The sequence below is a fragment of the Vipera berus genome (assembly GCF_964194415.1).
Source record: "Vipera berus genome assembly, chromosome: 2".
In the NCBI taxonomy this organism is placed as follows: Eukaryota; Metazoa; Chordata; class Lepidosauria; order Squamata; family Viperidae; genus Vipera; species Vipera berus.
Genome location: NC_138203.1, coordinates 250,643,980 through 250,662,886, shown reverse-complemented (window position 1 = coordinate 250,662,886; position 18,907 = coordinate 250,643,980). Strand labels below are relative to the sequence as shown.

The window sequence follows — 18,907 nt, the reverse complement described above, 5'->3', positions numbered from 1 at the left end:
CCTCAGCCCTGTTACTGCTCTTCTGCCACAGGTGCAGAAAAGCCATTTTTCTCACCAGCTGATAAAGGAGGGCACTTGGCTTCTTCTCCCACACACTGTAGTGCATTTATTTACATTTTATTTTCTAATTTCCAACTGATCTCACATGCGCTGGACAAGGATAACCAAAGGGCCGGATATGATCTGAATTGATGCAACATTCAAGCAATATTGGTGCTGCCTGTGATTGGAGACTGGAATGCCAAAGTTGGAAACATTAAGGAGGAAAATGTAGTCGGATGGTATGACCTAGGGCAGGGGTCAGCAACCTGAAACAGTGAAAGAGCCACTCGGAACCGGTTCCCTCACAAAAGGAAAAACTGGGAGCCGCAAAAAATGTGTGTGCATGCGCGTACATGCGCACATGCGCAGAACAGGGTTTGACTGAAGAGTGGAGCCAAGGCGAGATATGCACCTACCCTGCATATTTGAATTGATTAATTGAACTTTTTTAGTCCCACTTTTTTTTTGGGGGGACTGCACGTGGCAGAGGACCGGGAGCCGCAAGAGATGGCTGAAAGAGACGCATGCGGCTCCGGAGCCGCGGTTTGCAGACCTGTGACCTAGGGAGCCAACATGAAACAGGAGACCAACTTACCAAGTTCTGCCACATCAATTATTTTCCCATAGTTAACACTGTCTTCAAACAACTAAATGAAGACCTCCATACATGTACACCTCCAGATGGAGTACACAGAAATCATATTGACTATATTATTGCTATACCTCATTGACAGATATCAGAGGAATTATAGAATGAATTAAAGAAGTTCACAAAATGTTTGAGAGAGCAATTAAGAGACAAGAAGCAGTACTGCATCACAGCAATGTCTGTAAAAACACTGAGAATGGAAATAGGCATGGAAAAACATGGAAAGTCTTTCAAAGGATCTCTGAGCTCAGAAGTGATATGCTAAAACACATCAATGGAAAGACAGTATGTCATGGTTCCGATAGATGAAATCAAGGTTCAGAGGAGATTGAACAAAATTGGAAGGAGTATACTGAAATGTTGTATACCAGAGATATCAAGATCTAAGATATAGAAGATACTCTCTACTTGCAAGAACCTCTAACACTAGAAGAGGAAGTTAGATTAGCACTTTAGCCATTACCGAAGCAGAAAGCAACAAGAACTGAAATATGGCAAGATGCAGAAGAAGAACTAGTAAAGGTTCTAACCACGTTATGCCAGCCAATATGGAGAACCACAATGGTCAATGGTTTGGAAAGGATTAATATATAAAAAAGTGACTTAATGAAGTGTGCAAACTATCATACAATATCCTTAATTCTCACACCGCCATGGGAAAAATGATTTTTTTGAACTTGCTAAAGACAGTGATTGACCAATCAAAGAGAGAAGCTGAGAAAGAAGGGTAACAAGAAGTTGGGGAAGAGCATGTGACCAGAGATGTAGGGAATGGCGAAAGGAACAATAAAATTAAGAATATATATAGATATATCCACTCTTACTTTTTCTTTTTTCTAGATTGCAAACTAGAAAAAGAAAAATAGCTACCACAGATAGTCCTTAGATATGACTGTGATGGGGCCTGCTCATTACAGACATATCTCGTACCAGTCATAAACAAGTCAGTTAAATCACAGACCCAATTTTACAACCTTTTTTGCAGGAGTGTTTAAGTAAATGCAACAGTCGTTAATCACTATAGGTACAGTTTTGCATAAAATTGGAAGTGTCATTTTTTTGGCCAAACCATTGTAAAACACAGTAATGTAACTGTGGGCTGCTACAAAGGGCTGTCAATGCAGCTATGTTGCCAGCCACCCAAAGTTAGGTCACGTGACTACACAGGGGGCCCAACTGTCAGAACTTCAAATCCAGGTCATGTACACACACACACACACACACACACACACACACACACAATTTCTTAGGACAAACTTGACTGCAAAGAGTTAGTTTTCAGGGGTTGTTATATTAAGAGAAAGATTTAATATAAATTTAATATAAATAATTTTATATATCCAGGTAACTGGAACCGAACAATTAAGACGGAGGGAGGGAAAAACTGGATATATTTAAAACAGGAAAATGGCAATTTTTTTCCTCCTGGGAATAACACAGAACTGAAGCTACTACAGTAACCAGATTTAAACTATGGAACTTAAATTATGGTTGATTTAGATTCTAGCTCAATCATAAACTCTCTCCTTTGGCTTCAAAGAAGATATTATCTTGCTAATGGTTTGTTTTTTTTAAAGAAGTCTACACAAGCACTAGGTACGTTGATTTTATTTTAAAAATGGGCTGGAGGAAAAGAATAGGCCTTCTCCTTTCCTATGTAGAGTGGTCTGAGGCACCACGACTTTATGAGTAAACATCAGAAAGTAGAGCAGAATGATAGGAATTTTTTGTACCATTAATTTTTGGACAACACTTTGCACACACCTACACATGTACCCAAAATGGAGATGATATACCAATCAACCTTACAGCTCCTTTGACTAAAATCTGATTCATGCAGAAGCACGTTAACTTTAACATTATGTTTATCTATATATAAAGGAATGGTCATAAGGGCTTATCTTAGCAGTAAAGCATGTAGGTTGGAAATGACACTGATTCTTTTCTACCCCCACAATCCATTCCTCTTGATCAACTGTACTAGCACTTTTCTCCATGCCCAACTCACTTTCATGATCAAAACTAAAAAGTGAAGAAAAATAGCAAAATTGGTAAGATGGGTTTAGGTTTAGAACCCTTCTTCCACATGTTTTTACTTTTATATGAGTATAGTAACCCTAACCTTAACTCACTTTCTTTTTTTAAGATTACAGTGTGACATTTGAATGTCAATTCTTGTAGTTAATCAGGACTTCATAACTGTAACTTTGTACTGTACCTGAGTTTTTCCTTTTGAAAGTAAGAATAGGCAAATTCATCTTTAAAACTTAAAAGCATGACTACCCAAGATTGCAATGACCAAGGCGTTTTGATGTACACACATCATTGTCCAAATATACTACATCTGGATTCAGCAGTAAGTGGATCTACATTGTAAACTAGAGATTAGCCCCATAATAGTGGACTTGAGATGCTTTAAAAGATAAAGGTAGAACATTTTATATCAATACATGATGCTGGAACAAAATAACAAGAAATGACTATTATTTTTATTATACACAATATACAGGTAGTCCTCGACTTACTATCATAACTGAGCCCAAAATTTCTGTTGCCAAACAAGACAATTGTTAAGTGAATTTTGCCCCATTTTACGACCTTTCTTGACACAGTTGCTAAGTGAATCATTGCAGTTGTTAAGTTAGTAAAACAGCTTTTAAGTGAATCTGGCTTCCCCATTGACTTTGCTTATAAGGTCTTATGACTCCAGGACACTACAATCTGAATTTTGATCATGTGACCATGAAGATGATACAATGGTTATGTGAAAAGCAGTCACAAGTCACTTTTTTCAGTGCAGTTGTAACTTCAAAAGGTGACTAAATGAACTGTTGTAGATTGAGGACTACCCCAATCATCATTAAATAAAACCCTTTAAGCAGAAAACAAAGCATTCGTGGATAAGTAGAACAATTCAGAAACAAAAAAAAACTGCCAATAGCTCAAGCCAAATGTTCAGTGCACTATTACTTTCATACGTCCATCAAAGCTGGGCTATAACATTTCTCAGAATTTCTTGACAAATCCTAATCAGACAGTATACAGTATTTATATTTATATGTAGTGTATGAGGGGATTTGTGTGTGTGTGTGTGTGTGTGTGTGTGTGTATGTGTATATATATATATATATATATATATATATATATATATATATATATATATATATATATATATATATATATATATATATATATATATATATATATATATATATATATATATATATATATAAAAATTACACACCCACATGAATATATACACCCACACATATATAGTATGTATGTATGAACGAATGAATGTATATGTGTGTGTATGTATGTATATATTAGTTCAATAACTAACATATATTCGAACTATCCTAACTGACCACGAGTTTAATATTTTCAAGTATTTCTTTGGAGAAGAAACTTGAGATTTTACACATCTTGTACTAATTATCTTTATAAAAATATAGATTGTGTCACACATTTGTGCTACATTCAGGGTATCAAAGTACTATGCCATTTTTAATTGGATGCACTGTATGCAAGGCCACCATGCTTAGCATCAGTGTCAGAGTAGCACAGAGTAGCATTTCTATCAACCATTATTGTATGTACGCCACCCAGAGTTGCTTTTTGTGAGATACACATTTGATTAACAAGTAAGTAAATAATAAAGCAAGTATCCTCCTTGTCTGTTCTTATAATTCGTGTGGAAATTCAAGAGTTGGTATTCTTTATTTCTAATGCATGTAAATTTTAATCCAACAACAAACAATTAAAATGAACAATCCCCCCCAAAAAAGATATTAGCATGTTCAATAAGCATAAACCTAAGGAGAATATCAGCAACCCAAAGAAGGGAGTAACCAAATTTCTCCTTATTTGCCCAAGCCATCAGTTCATCAAACTTTTCTGTATTGATCTGTGCTATGTATCTAAATCGTGCAATTTGAAGTCTCTAATTTTGTTGTTTATAAATCATGGCTTTTGGTTCTAGGAAAACTCCTGTACAAATAGGAAGTATAAATAAATATCAGCTGCAGCAAAATAGCTCGGGTTCCAACTGGCTGACGCCAGTATCGTTACTAGTCTTTCAGGACAGCCTTCCTATCTATATTTCTCATAAGGCTCTCCAAGAAATGAATAGGGGGAAGCAGTCCAGTGGGCGACATGGACTGAAAAGCTTCATTGAAACCCACATCTCATTGTCTCAGTATTTAGCATGGGACCACCACTGAAAAAGCCCTGCCTTCAATTTCTGCCAATTAGAACTATCTTAGCAGCTGATTTAAAAGCATGATTTCTGAAGTTGAAGTTAGATTCATTTGCATAGAACAGGGGTGTCAAACTCAATTTCACTGAAGGCCGCATCAGCATTGCTGTGTTGCCCTTGGAGGGCTGTATGGGTGTGGCCAGGATGGGTGCGGCCTACTGGGTAGGCGTGGCTGGAGTGCGTGTGGCCTACTGGGTGGGCATGGCCAGCTCTACATTCTTCATGTCAAGGGTGCCTATGGGGGCCTGGGCAGGAGTGGGACAGATCTGAGGGTCTCTGGCAGAAGGAGATGGGACCAGGGCAAGTTCCAAGGCATGGTCCCCTGAAGGAGCCTCACTGTTCCTCTCAGGCCATGTGGGGGGGGGGCTGGATGTTGGTGCAGAGGTCAAATGCCCAGCCCAGCCCTCAAGCACCCGTGGCACTAAGCCCAGCCCGACTTCCCCAAGGGGCAATGCTGTGCTTGCTCTCCTTAGCCAGGTTGCTCATGATGGGTATGAGGGCAAAGTCAAGAGTGAGAGCCACTCCCTCTCCATGTGAGGAGATCTGGCTTTGTATCCAAAGCTTCCTTAAAAATAGGATGGGAGACCCACCAGGATAGGCCAGGAGGAGGGGGCAAGGGGATGGTGAAAGGGCAGCAGGGCACAACTAAGGCAGGACTTCCCTCAGACCCACCCTCCCTCTCCTTCCTTCCTTCCTTCCTTCCTTCCTTCCTTCCTTCCTTCCTTCCTTCCTTCCTTCCTTCCTTCATAAGAACAGAGTGGTGGAAAAATATTTGAGATAAGGGAGGGAGAAAAACAGGCAAGAAATACAGCTGGGGAAGTGTCATCCTTCATGACGAATGAAGAAATGCACCATCACCTGGAAGTGGCCAGCACATGACACTCGCCTACTTCACATATAGGGAACGGTTGCTGGAATTGGGTATGTGTAGTTTAATGAAAAGAAGGGTGAGGGGTGACATGATAGCAGTGTTCCAATATCTCAGGGGCCGCCACAAAGAAGAGGGAGTCAAGCTATTCTCCAAAGCACCTGAAAGCAGGACAAGAAGCAATGGATGGAAACTAGTCAAGGAGAGAAGCAACCTAGAACTAAGGAGAAATTTCCTGACAGTTAGAACAACTAACCAGTGGAACAACCTGCCTCCAGAAGTTGTGAATGCTCCAACACTGGAAGTTTTTAAGAAGAGACTGGACAGCCATTTGTCTGAAATGGTATAGGGTTTCCTGCCTTAGCAGGAAACTAGATGACTTGGACTAGATGACCTCCAAGGTCCCTTCCAAATTATTATTATTATTATTATTATTATTATTATTATTATTATTATTATTATTATTATTATTATTATTATTATTATTATTATTATTATTGTTGTTGTTGTTATTGTTATTATTATTGTTATTATTATTATTATTATTATTATTATTATTACATATCCAGCTTGGTGGGCTCTGGGGGAGGGGATGCCATGAGCAGTGTGAGAGTCGATGTTACCTGTGCAATGCTGCCCAGCCCCCAGTTTTGGCAGGCACCGGGGTGCTCTCCTCACAATGCCAAGAGGCTGAGCCAGGTAGCACGAATCCGAAGAGAAGCGTGATGCCACCCAGCCCCCAGCCTTCCTGGTTTCAGCAGGCAACAGGGCACTCTCTCACAGTGCCGAGAGACTAAGCCAGGCAGTGCAAATCCAAAGAGAAGCACGATGCTGCCCAGCCCCCAGCCTGCCCAATTTCAGCAGGCAGCGGGGCACTCTCCTCACAGCGCCAACAGGCTGAGCCAGGTGGCATGAATCTGAAGAGAAGTGCAATGCTGCCCAGCCCCTAGCCTGCCTGAAGTAGGCAGGGCCATGTGCTGGCCACTTCCAGGCGAAGGTGCATTTTTTCATTCCTTACAAAGGGTGATAGCTCCCCAGCGTGCACCCAGGGGGCAGTGCCAATGTGGCAGGGGCCGGTCCCTCACTGTTTCCAGATGGCCTTGTGGAGCTAAGACTGAATGTATTTCAGCATAGATGACCACCACAAAATTGTACATTGACTCCTGGCTGGCCTGGGCTGGAGCCAAGGCAGTGGGGGCCATTCCCTCATTGTTTCCAGGATGGCTTCATGGGCCACATGAAACCACTTCGCGGGCCGGATCTGGCCCCTGGGCCTTGTGTTTGACATGTCTGGCATAGAACATGGATTGTTCTATACATCAGGCATCCCCAAACTCCAGACCATGGACCAATAACGGGCCGCAGCATGCCAGCAACCTGGCCACAAAACAAGCAAAGCCCCATCTGTGGGATGCAGGCAACACACAAAACCATGCCCACTCTGGTCCGCAGAAAAACTTCTCTCCCTGAAACCGGTCCCTGATGCCCAAAAAATTGGGGACATCTGTTATACATGTTCTGTCAATATACAGAAAAAGCACTGGGCTTTTCGGTTAATAATAATTCTTAAAAATTGTCTCGGAAATAATTAATCACTGCAACATATTATAAATTAAGCCATAACTTTGCATTACTAAAGTTTAAAATGTATTCTTTTGAGAATCCATACACAGAAAATATTGTGTAATGTTTTAATACATTACATGAATTAAAATTGGTGCAGTGGGTAGAATGCAGTATTGCAGGCTAATCCTGCTGACTCCCAATTGCCAGTAGTTTGGCAATTCGAATCTCACTGGCTCAAGGTTGACTCAGTCTTCCATCCTTCTGAGGTTGGTAAAATGAGGACCCAGATTGTTGGGGGCAGTAGTCTGACTCTGTAAACCGCTTAGAGAGGGCTATACTGTGAAGTGGTATATAGTCTAAGGGCGATTGCTATTGCTATTACTACTTTCACTGCATAAATAGTAAACTAGTTCATTCTGCTTTCAACCTGTGATAACAGGCTTAAATCAGACAATCATAAATTTCATTTTTAATTTCAGGAAATCTAATTAAATTTTGATTTAATTAATGACACACATATCTGTGGAACAAAGTCGGCCCAAGGGATCCAACAGGGCAAAGGAAAGATAGGTGTCGGGGGGCGTTGCAGCATCCCTGCAATTGGTCGTAACAGTGGGCAGATTACCAAGCCCCTGATTTTGATCGCATGACTGCAACAACCATAATGTCAAGTATAGATCATATATTCCTTCATTCAGCACAGTCATACTTTCTAATGGTTATAAGTTCAAGACCATATGGAGATCTATGTCGATGCAGCTGGGATAAAGAAACCAAATTAAAATTTAACAGAGACCCTGATAAATTATTTATAATGATCATATTACAATAAGGGCAGGCATTTAGCTTCATTGAAGAGTTCTTTACCAACTGACTAGTCATCCCAAAGCATTTTAGGATTATCATATAATATATCTCTGGTCCTAAATTTGTCCTCTGCAGTATATATTGGTAACAAAATGGTCCTAATATGATTCCTGAACATATGATTATGCCTGTCATTGTGCTGCCCTTCAAGAAACCTCTGAAAATATACTAATAACCAGATTTCACAAAGAAAAATCTCAGGAGACGCATTTTCTTTTACGGTAATTTAAATTTCTAGCCCTAGTAGATGACTAGAACACTAGTATTTTCTGAATATGCAAAACAATTTTTTTCCTCTTTTTCTTTAAATTGCTGGACCATGGATGTTTATTCACTATGCTACATGTTGAAGATACAAACCATACGATAGGAAATTCTGTGCCAGACACACTGAAGCCCACTAGTAGACTATGCCAGTCTAATGGTTAACTGGATAGCTTGAATGACATAGCAGATTCCTAAATTCATCTGAGAAGAAACAACTTATTGAGTCAACAGAATTCAGAGACAGAACAAAACAAAAACGACAACACAAATCCAGTGTTGAATCCAGATATGTGATATTAAATAGATTGTGCTATAAATACAATAGAAAAGATGCTGGTGATAAAATGGTTTCTCAGTTTCTTTCTCAACCTCGGTACATGCTCTTTAGAAACTGTTTTAAATTCTAAGGCTTCTCAGCTGAATTTCTGCCATATGTAGAAGAACTGCTAAAGACATCTGGCTTTAGAGAATGAAAGTTCAGTCAATAGACTGGCTGAAGATGACTGTATTTGGCACGAATGGGGCCAGGTCCATCTGCTCCTCAGGTCTTACTGTACTCGCAAATTGATTGTAGGATTGAAAATATTATAAACATTTGGTTTCCTAGCCTTCCTTTCTCATAATTAAAACTAAAGTATTTCCTTTTTGTCCTTTACTTCCCAAAGTTGTGGTTCAACTTAGTCATCAAGAGCAGAGTTACAACTTGAGATAAAGAGTCACTAGTCACAGCTCAATTTTGCCATATCTCAATTATTATGAAACCACTATATTAAAGGTATTGTTTATACTTTCTGCAGTTGTATGCGAAGAATTGCATCTTCACATTTTAAAGATCACATTTCTTATAAATTAACAAAGCAATAACCTGATATTTTAGCTATAACTAAGTGTCATAAACGTCTAGCAAAAAGCATCCCACATATGTGAAGTACTGGGGACAAGAAATCAAAAGTTCAGTGCTAAAAATTTCTAGGCTAATATTGATATTTGTATCAAATAACATTAATAAAATGTTAGTACAGAAAAAAATTCAAAACATTCAAAACCACCCCACATGGAAACTAAACAATTTGACTAATTTTGTTGAAGTTGTAAAATTACCTGAAGGTGGGGAGTGAGTTAGATATTTACTTATTCTGTTCAATTTGAGGCTACAAGAACATCTATATCTTCTTTAACTCTTTTTCTGCCTTTACCTTGAAGCTCTTGATAAGCTTTCAAAATTAATTATTTTTTTAAAAAACGAGGGGGACTTTGAACAAATGGAACAATTAAGATTTTATTCAAAAGTGATTTTCTTCTAAAAGAAAAACAGGTTTCTCTTAAATAGATTGTATAAATTGTTCAATGCTACTGTACAAATGGTAGTTTTTGTTGTAGCATTTAACCAGGAAGGACTGAAATAAAATTTCCCCTAAAATACCTGAAAGCAAGTCTCTTCCAATCTTTGACTGACCTGCTTTCAAAAAAAAAAAGACACCTTTTCTTTCTTGGTCTCCCAGAGCTCTAACTCACTGGAGACCACAGAGCACTTGTGGGCAAATCTCAAGTCCTCTCCTTAACTGGAGAGGAATTACAAAATTTAACAAATGCACTACAGCAGACATGTCAAACTCACGACGTCACATGATGTCACGCATCTTATCGGAGCTTTTTCCCCATTGCCGGCAATGGGGTGGGTGGAGTTTCTTCATGATGCGTCCGGCCCACGGGCCGGCAGTTGACACCCCTGCCCTAGAGACTTGAAATAGATGAGTGCAGTGGTTAGAGTGATTGGTTCAATTACAGTACTGTGATTTTTGCCACAACTTTCTTGTGTTTGTGCAGTTTTTTAGGCTTAGTACCATTTCATTGTAAAGATTAGATCACATTGCTACTCCATGTTCTGGAAAATAGGATCCCACTTTTTTTTCATGAACTGAACCTTACATCAAAATCATCACTTTCAGAGTTGTCACAGAATGTAGATTAAACTGTGCAGTGCAGTCAATATATAACTTTGAAAACAACCTTCTACATCAGCCTATTCATATTTCTATTACCCTGTGCAAAGCTGATTTTAATACGCTAACACTGATATACATTTGAAAAATGATTATTGTGCTTGGTATAATTGTGCAACTTAGACATCTTTCTCCTAATACTAAAATACTCTTGAGATTCAAATGAACTAAGAGGTTAGTTGTCGACTCCAGTATTTTCCACTTTCTAAGTTTTAGAAACTGATTGTCAAATTGCAGGTCGGGAGAACAACTGTATGTTATAAGAGGGCCTTATTTAAGAGTGTCTTCTCCCTGGAGCCAACTTGAGGCTACTATTCTGTTTCACATTGCCAGTGAAGCCTCTTTCAAGACTCAGCAATAGTCTGTTCACACCCCACTGTGTCTTCTCAAAATACTTTATTTCTGTTTCTAATTCTGAAAATATTATTTCACTGTTTTACATTTTATGTATTGTATAGAGTAAACCTGGGGTGTCAAACTCAATTTCATTGAGGGCCGCATCAACACTGCGGTTGCCCTCAGGGGGCCAGGTGGGTATGGCCTGGGTGGGCGTGGCTAGAGTACGTATGGCCTACTGGGTGGGCGTGGCCAGCTCTACATTATTGGCATCAAGGGTGCCTATGTGGGCCTGGGCAGGAGTGGGACAGATCTGAGGGTCTCTGGCAGAAGGAGGGTCTCTGGGCCAGGGCCAAGGCAGTGGGGGCCGTTCCCTCACTGTTTCCAGGATGGCTTCACAGGCTGGATCCGGCCCCCGGGCCTTGTGTTTGACATGTCTGGAGTAAACTAACCCATTCCGAAATACTTAAGCTGGTAGAAAGAGTGTAAATATTTTAAGAAATAAATAAATCTCTTTGGAACTAAGTAAACAAATCAGGTGAAATTTAAGTAAATCACCAACAAATTTCACTGAAGTCTTGAAACAGATAAAAGATACAAGTGCCCTTTAATGCTATTTGCTCAGAAGTTCAATCTGACTTTGAATATAGTCATAAAAATTATAACTTAGGGTAATGAAGAAACAAATCATGCTAACCAAATCAAAAGAAATCTGCAGGCCTAGACCTGTGTGCTGGTAAAAAGCTGGAAAGGCAAGAGCTTGCACAAGCACTGATTAGCCCTACCCATAAGACTGGTGGATTTGGAAGGAGAGATGAATAGTTTATTTTAGAGTGCCTACCCACCACTTTTCACAATACCAAGAGTAAACAGTTCAATGTATATTTAGCAGTTTCCAGCAAAACATGTCCATAGGAATGCATTAACTCAATTAATGACTGCGGGCTCACATTGAGTGTCTCAACTTACAAATGTCATAGCTTATAACTAAAATTCCAGACTCCATTATGGCTGTAAGTTGAAGACTACCTGCATTTCCTCATTCACACAATGATGCAATGACATGCATATTATTTTGACACTGTTGTGGCTTCTTACAGATGCCTATGGGCACAGTTTTCTGAAACAAAAACGTCTCCAAAATTCCTGAACTGTTCCATTTCAAACAGTGGTTGGGCCTGTTCATGAGTGGCCTATCCAATGAGAAAACCTGGCCCAGAGACAACTTCATTTCAAGTTGAGATAAATTTCTAATTTTTTATACCATCCCATAAATTTCTGATTTTTATGCTCTCTACATATTGTATATCATAACAGCAAATTGTTTAAATTCTGTTCCTATAATCAGCATGTTATGAATGAAAATACCTATGATGTCATGTTATCATCAATCTGGTATGATTTCTGTTCTATACCTTCCCGGCACAACCTGAAGTAAAGTCATCTTTAAGCTTCTGGAATTCACATTCTGATAATAAGCACCTATGCCGATTAAGAAACATTAAAGGGGAAAAGATTTTTGCTTCAAAAAATGCACACTGCATTAGCAATACCTTATGCCATTTATTAAACTAAAAGTTGGCATTCATCCTATAGTTTTTGAAACATCTTTCATCGATAACTTAAGATTTTCCATTCTGTACTCCTAGTCAAGTAGGTGAGGATTCTCCTTTTCTAATTTCTATTTAGTGAATAAGAATCAACTTGGAAAGAAATCATACAATTTATATGCAAACAGGTTATTTATAACTGATGATCTTGTGTTATCTCCAATCACGCTTACTTGAAAGGTTCATACCACACCCAAATACTTAGTCACATACACATGGGCAGGAACTTTTTTCATTATATAATTCTTGTTATGTCTAGCAATCCTATGTAACACAAAAATTCTCAACTAATCTTAAGGTTAAATTACTAATCTATTACTTATCAGACATTTATCCTAACGTGAAAGTGATTGTTCTTATCATTTTAAAAAAATGGGAAACAGACAAAGAATATTAAAAGCTTATTCAAGACTATGATGGACACAGTGTTATGTAGGGATATAAGACACATTTAGCTTACCAAGCTACACCCAAATCTTATCAAGATGCCAAATTTAGTATAGCATCTTATGAGGTATATTCTCATGCATTTTTATGTTTATCAGTGGGCAGAAACTAATTGTTACATACATGTACAGTATGGCCTAGATACAACACAATCCTTACCATTTCATTCCTTAATCACATGCAATCTCAATCAAACAAGAAGAAAATCAAGCAAGGATTGATGGTAAAAGTGAGTCCTGAAAGATACTCTCAACCTCACTTGTCTCATAAAATTGTCATAGAACTGATATGGGAAGGTGCAATACATAATCATATCTTATTTATTCATTTATAAAGCAACTCTCCATAAAAAGGATAGGAAAAGTATATGGTAGAAATGTGACATGCAGATATACAGTGGCGCCTAAAAGTTTGTAAACACTTTATAGTGTTCAGTGTTTCTACATAAATATGACCCAAAATGTGATCTGTTTTCCACACAATTTCTAAAACTCCTTAAAGAGACAAATTAGTTAAAAATATAGTAAATTAGTTCACTGATTTACTGAGGAAAATGACCCAAAGCTACATACTTGTATGCGGCAAAAGTATAGTAATAAGCACTGAAAATTAAAAAGCGTTCACAAACTTTTTTAGAACCACTATAATAACAAAAACTAAATTTTCAATATACATTTCTAGTAAAATATCAGTATTTATGCGTAGACAATACAGTCGTCATAATCATGAACATCATCGTGGAAACTCTCTGAAAGACTTTGAGCCAATTACCCTCTTTTACCCCAATCTTTCTTACAGGACTGTTGCTGTAGAATAACATTGGAAGAGAAAATATGAACTGAGTTGATGGAGAAAAAGCAAGACATGAATATATCAAAATGATAATGCAACATCTGTGATCAATTATTTTAAAAATATGAATATAAAGGCAGGCATTTTATATATTTATTACTTCAAATGCATTATGATTTCTTATCTTATGGAAAGTTCTCCCATTAAGTTTTGACGTTTGCACTCCCTAGTCTTGACTATGAAGAGATATCCTTAGCAAAGGAGACTTTTACCTAATACATGTAAAAACACATGTTTTGATACAAGCATTATTACCCATTCAACTGTGCCACAAAGTTGAATATCAATAACAATTCAGAATTCATATACAATAAACAATATACAATCCCTACCTAGCTGCTATAACAGCTGAGTCTCAACCTGCAGAATGTAAAGCATTTTTGGTAGCCCCAGCCACCTGCTTCCAAAGCTGCCTCCATCTGTCACTAGTTAGAGCCTCCCTGCCCCCTTCAATTTGGACAATGAAGAGCCAATGCATAATTGGAGCAGCCAGACAGGCTCCAGGAGCATAAGAAAACAGTGCTTTATAGCCCTCTCTAAGCGGTTTACAGTCAGCATATTTTCCCCAACAATCTGGATCCTCATTTTACCAACCTCGGAAGGATGGAAAGCCGAGTTAACCTTGAGCCGGTGAGGATCAAACCCCTGGCAGTCAGCAGAATTAGCCTGCAATACTGCATTCTACCCCTTCATGGATTACTGCCTTGTCGTGGCGAAGGGGCTTGCGTAATTCAATGAAGCTATGAGCTATGCCGTGCAGGGCCACCCAAGACGGAAAGGTCAAAGCAGAGAGTTCTGACAAAACGTGATCCACTGGAGAAGGAAATGGCAACCCACTCCAGTATCTTTGCCATGAAAACCCTATGGACAGTACCAAAAGGCAAAACAATATGACGCTGGAAAATGAGCCCCTCAGTTCGGAAGGCATCCAATATGCTACTGGGGAAGAGCAGAGGGCTAGTACTAGAAGTGCCAGAAAGAATGAAGCGACTGGGCCAAAGCCGAAAGGACGCTCAGCTGTGGATTTGTCTGGTGGTGAAAGCAAAGTCCGATGCTGTAAAAAAATTTTCTCCATAGAAACCTGGAATGTAAGATCCATGAATCAAGGAAAGCTGGACGTGGTCAAACAAGAGATGACAAGACTGGACATCAACATCTTAGGTATCAGCAAACTAAAATGGACAGGAATGGGTGAATTTAATTCAGATGACCATCAGGTATACTACTGCGGGCAAGAATCCCTCAGAAGAAATGGAGTAGCCTTCATAGTCAATAAAAGAGTAGGAAAAGCAATACTGGGATACAATCCTCAAAATGACAGAATTATCTCAGTTCGAATCCAAGGCAAACCATTCAATATCACAGTAGTCCAAGTCTATGCCGCAACCACTGGTGCTGAAGAGGATGGAATTGACCGGTTCTATGAAGCCCTACAGCACCTTATAGAACTAACACCAAAAAATGATGTCCTTATCATCATGGGGGATTGGAATGCTAAAGTAGGAAGCCAAAAGATAACCGGAATAACAGGCAAGTTTGGCCTTGGAGTACAAAATGAAGCAGGGCACAGGCTGATCGAATTTTGTCAAGAGAATATGATGGTCATAGCAAACACTCTTTTCCAACAACCCAAGAGACGGCTTTACACATGGACATCACCAGACAGTCAACACAGAAATCAGATTGACTATATGCTCTGCAGCCAAAGATGGAGAAGCTCTATGCAGTCAGTAAAAACAAGACCAGGAGTTGACTGTGGCTCAGACCATGGCTTCTCGTTGCAAAGTTTAGGCTTAAACTGAAGAAAGTAGGGAAAAGCGCTAGGCCACTCAGGTATGAATTAAATCATATCCCTGTTGAATATACAGTAGAGGTGACAAATAGATTTAAGGAATTACATCTGATAGACAGAGTGCCTGAAGAACTACGGACAGAGGTTCGCAACATTGTACAACAGGTAGCAATCAAAACCATCCCAAAGAAAAAGAAATGCAAGAAAGCAAAATGGCTGTCTGAGGAAGCTTTGCAAATAGCTGAGGAAAGGAGGGAAGCGAAAGGCAAGGGAGAAAAAGAAAGATATGCCCAATTAAATGCAGAATTCCAGAGAATAGCTAGAAGAGAAGAATGCCTTCTTAAATGAACAGTGCAAAGAAATAGAAGAAAACAATAGAATAGGGAGGACCAGAGACCTTTTCAAGAAAATTGGAGAGATGAAGGGAACGTTTCATGCAAAAATGGGCTTGATAAAGGACCAAAATGGCAGGGACCTAACAGAGGCAGAAGAGATTAAGAAGAGGTGGCAAAATTACACAGAAGAACTATACAAGAATGAGCTTAACGTCCTTGATAATTACAATGAGGTGGTCACTGATCTTGAGCCAGACATCCTAGAATGTGAAGTGAAGTGGGCCTTAGAAAAGCTGAGCAACAACAAAGCTAGTGGAGGTGACAGTATTCCAGACGATGCAGTAAAAGTGCTACACTCAATTTGCCAGCAAATTTGGAAAACTGAGTAACAGTGGCCACAGGATTGGAAAAGATCAGTTTATATTCCAATTCCAAAGAAAGGCAGTGCCAAAGAATGTTCAAACTATCGCACCATTGCACTCATTTCTCATGCTAGTAAAATTATGCTTAAAATCCTACAAGCTAGACTCCAGCAGTATGTGGATCGAGAACTACCAGAAGTACAGGCAGGATTTCAAAGAGGCAGAGGAACTAGAGATCAAATTGCCAACATACGCTGGATCATGGAGAAAGCTAGAGAGTTCCATAAAAACATCCACTTCTGCTTCATTGACTACCGTATTTTCCGGCGTATAAGACGACCCGGCGTATAAGATGACCCCCTACTTTTAAGATTTTCAAGGTTTTGTCTTATACGCCGGAAAATACTTACATGCCCTGCCCGTCGCAGAGGAGGCGAAGGCCCGACTGGCCCCGCCGGTCCTCCCGCTGCTCCCGCGCTTCTGCCGGCCCCCGAGGCGCAGCGTTTCCCAGGCGGCAGGCAGCGCCGGAGGGCAGCCGCCACCCCGCCACGGCCGGCGCCCCTTCTGCTTCCCCCCCTCAGGCCTTGAACTTCTCCCATTGGGTGCAGGGCGGGGCAGCTCCGCCCGCAGCCTCTTTTTTAGAACTCGTGCGCTTCCCTCTCACTGTCGGCCGAGGCGTGCTCAGCCCGGGCTCCCGGTCCCTCTTCCCGGCCGGCTTCCCGCCCTGCCCCTCATGGAGCTGGACTGGGCGTGCAGCCTCTCGGTGTGGCTGCTTTTCCTGGGCAGCCTGGCGGTGCGGCTCCTGCGCTCTGACCTGTTGCTGGGAAACTTGCCAAACCGGGAGAGCGACTGCCGCGCCCACGCCCCTCCTGGGACGCCGCGCCTGCCTGCCTCTTAAAGTGCACACCCTGCATCCCTCTGGCCAAGGCAAAGGCGGCTGATGAGGACACCGACCTCGCTCCACGGGCGGCGGGAAGAGCTGCCACGTCTGGGGACTCCTCCTTCTCCTTCCCCCCTCCCGCCTCACGAAACGGCCTCTTAGTCCGGCGCGCAGCTCCGATCCCGGCTGCCTGCTGGCTCATCTCGGTTGCGCTGATGCGCCCGAGCGGCTGCTTCTCCCGTCCTCGGCGGCTCGCACTCCTAGTTGCAGCGCATTGGAGTAAGCGCCGGCAGAGGCTGCTCTTCGGTCACCCACCGGGAAACTTGCCAAACCGGGAGAGCGCCTGCCATGCCCATGCCCCGCCTGGGACGCCGCACCTGCCTGCCTCTTAAAGTGCCCACCCTGCATCCCTCTGGCCAAGGCAAAGGCGGCTGATGTGGACACCGACCTCGCTCCACGGGCGGCGGGAAGAGCTGCCACGTCTGGGGACTCCTCCTCCTCCTCCTCCTTCCCCCCTCCCGCCGCCCTCTCGCCTCACGAAACGGCCTCTTAGTCCGGCGCGCAGCTCTGATCCCGGCCACCAGGCTGGCTCGTCTCCGACAGCACCGCCCAGCAGAAGCGCATCCCCGCGGGGGGAAGAGCGGTGCTGGTGACAGGTGAGTCCAGCGGGCACGAGGCCCTCCCCTCGGGCCAAGAGCCCACGGGCAGCGCCGCCTTCGCGTGGGGAGAGCCGCCCGACGCTCCCGCCCAGCCGTGTCCCGGAGCCGCGCCGGAGTTAGCTCAGTTGCGCGGGGCGGCCCGGCTTTGCAAGAACGGGGACGCTCGACTGATTTGGTTTTTTTCCGGCGTATAAGACGACCCGGCGTATAAGACGACCCCCCAACTTTTGAGAAGATTTTCAGGGGTTAAAAAGTTGTCTTATACGCCGGAAAATACGGTATGCTAAATCCTTTGATTGTGTGGATCATAACAAACTGTGGCAAGTCCTTAAAGAGAAGGGTGTACCAGACCATCTTATATGTCTCTTGAAAAACCTATATGTGGGCCAAGAAGCAACAGTGAGAACGGGACACGGAACCACTGATTGGTTCAAAATTGGGAAAGGAGTCCGGCAAGGCTGTATACTGTCGCCTTGCCTATTTAACTTATATGCAGAGCACATCATGAGAAATGCAGGGCTAGATGAATCAAAAGTTGGAATTAAGATTGCCAGAAGAAATATCAACAACCTAAGATATGCAGATGATACCACTCTAATGGCAGAAAGTGAAGAGGAACTAAAGAGCCTCTTGTTGCGAGTGAAGGAGAGTGCAAAACTTGGGTTGAAACTAAACATTAAGAAAACCAAGATCATGGCATCCGGCCCTCTCAATTCCTGGCAAATAGATGGGGAAGAAATGGAGGTAGTGGCAGATTTTATTTTCCTGGGCTCCAAGATCACTGCATCACCCTGTCAACAAAAGTGCGTATAGTCAAGGCTATGGTCTTCCCAGTTGCACTGTATGACAGTGAAAGCTGGACCATAAAAAAGGCTAAGCGCCAAAGAATTGAGGCCTTTGAGCTCTGGTCCTGGAGAAGACTCCTGCGAGTCCCTTGGACTGCAAGGCGATCAAACCGGTCAGTCCTAGAGGAGATCAACCCAGACTGCTCTTTAGAAGGCCAGATCCTGAAGCTAAAACTCAAATACTTTGGCCACCTAATGAGAAGGAAGGACTCACTGGAGAAGAGCCTAATGCTGGGAAAGATTGAGGGCAATAGAAGAAGGGGACGACA

General features: G+C 41.5%; 1 protein-coding gene across 18 annotated transcripts in view; it reads right to left on the bottom strand.

Annotated features, from left to right (window-relative positions):
• FOXP1 (forkhead box P1) overlaps positions 1 to 18,907 on the bottom strand; it is a 678,799-nt gene that overhangs the window by 632,011 nt on the left and 27,881 nt on the right. The window lies entirely within an intron of this gene.